The sequence below is a fragment of the Sapajus apella genome, unplaced genomic scaffold, assembly GCF_009761245.1.
Source record: "Sapajus apella isolate SASKATOON/1434 unplaced genomic scaffold, GSC_monkey_1.0 scaffold1728, whole genome shotgun sequence".
NCBI classification, from domain to species: domain Eukaryota; kingdom Metazoa; phylum Chordata; class Mammalia; order Primates; family Cebidae; genus Sapajus; species Sapajus apella.
In genome coordinates this window covers 1,928-3,763 of record NW_022438654.1, presented here as the reverse complement: position 1 = coordinate 3,763, position 1,836 = coordinate 1,928, and the positions used below count along the sequence as shown (strand labels likewise).

General features: G+C 56.5%; 1 pseudogene; it reads right to left on the bottom strand.

The window, feature by feature from the left end:
* Positions 1 to 1,537: 1,537 nt before the first annotated feature.
* The window catches only part of LOC116546944, a 500-nt pseudogene continuing 201 nt past the window's right edge, over positions 1,538 to 1,836 (bottom strand).

The window sequence follows — 1,836 nt, the reverse complement described above, 5'->3', positions numbered from 1 at the left end:
GGAACAAACTCGCCATACGCGACGGCTGATTCGCGTTAAAAACACCAAGGATTTCAGTGGGATGAAGATGGTCTATTTATTTTTTTATTTGTCTATTTTGAGACAGAGTCTCGCTCTGTTGCCCAGGCTGGACTGCAGGACTGCAATCTTAGTTCACTGCAACCTCTGCCTCCCGGGTTCCAGCGATTATCCTGTCTCAGCCTCCTGAGTAGCTGGGATTACTGGCATGCACCACCACGCCCGACTAATTTTTGTATTTTTAGTAGAGATGAGGTTTCACCATGTTGGTCAGACTGGTCTTGAACTGCTAACCTCAAGTGATCGGCCCAGCTCGGCCTCCCAAAGTACTGGGATTACTGGCATGGGCCACTGCTTCTGGACAGGCCTGGTAATTTCTAAACAACAGAGGCCCTGAGACAGGTCCGTGGGTTCTTCCAGAGTCATCCAAGTCAGGGTGCAATCTCTCCTCTGAGAAGGCTCCAGTGGAGAAAAGTGAACAGGCTGGTGCTCTTGGATTCTGGGCCCGGGGCACCCAGGGCTGGTCTACCCAGGAGCACCGTGTGGGATGGAGACTGCCGTGTCCTTGGCCGTGCCCCTGAGATGGAATTCCCAATGAAGGGATCCTTCCAGGCCACTAATGGATGCTTTGGAGCAATTCAGTGCAAGTTTGTGTCTGTGCCAACATGAACTTCAAAGACCAGGGCTGGGGAGGATGAACGAAGAGGAGGAGGCAGACGCATTGTGGCTGCCATCTACAGATCGGCGGGGTCTTCCTGCCCTTGGGGTGCAGGCTACACACCCTGTGGAGGCACTTCTGCCTGGAGCTCATCCTCCTAGAACCCATGTGGCCACAGCTAAGGAACAGCCAGGGAATACCTGGAGCCTGGAAGCTGGAAGAGGCAGGAAGGAGCCTCCCGAGAGCCTTCGGTGGGAGCATAGACTGCAGCACTCAGGCGTCCGTCCTCCGTAATTGTGAGAGAACAAATTCCTGCTTTCTGAGCCCCCAGTTTGTGGTCATTTGTCACAGGAGCCCCATACAGGGACACAGGCTTCATTCCTGCCTCCAGCTGCTTCCTTTTCTGACACCCTGCAAAGTCCTCTGGGCAGTGTCAGAAGAGTAACCCAGCCAGCTCTGTTTTCCCAGCAAGTGTGTCGGGCTCCTCCCAGCCCCATCACCCTGCACACGCGTGACCTCAGCTTTCATGCAGCCTCAGGCCTGAGGCCCTGCAGCTGCTCCTGGCAGCAGGTGCCCAGCTGGGGACCCCCAGGAGGGAGGAGCTGATCCCAGCCTCCTGCCCTACAGGGTCGTGCATGCCCTCCTGGCCAAGCTCTCCTGGGTCTCACGGTGGCTGTTCACAGACGTTCCCCTGATGACCAGGAGTCCTGGGAGCGCCGTAACTGGGGAAAGGGATCTTCTCTTCCATGATACATGGGTGTGGCATGCACCAGTCAGAGTAGAGATGCAGGGCCAGGAACAGAGCTGCAAAACACAACAAACAGAACGTGATTGTGTCTAGTTTTAAGAAAGCAAACAAAATTATCCCGGGGAAACGGCACAAACAGGAACCAGGAAGTGACCATGTGCCCAGCTTCACCTGATCCTGGGTGGGAATATAAAGGCCCCGGGCTCAGGGAGCTCCACACCTGCCCCTCCCTCTCACCTCTCCTCTACCTGCTCCAACCTCAACCTGCTCCACCCTCAACCCATCAGAACCATGGGCTGCTGTGGCTGCTCTGGAGGCTGTGGCTCCGGCTGCGGGGGCTGTGGCTCTGGCTGTGGGAGCTGTGGCTCCGGCTGTGGGGGCTGTGGCTCCAGCTGCTGTGTGCCTGTCTGCT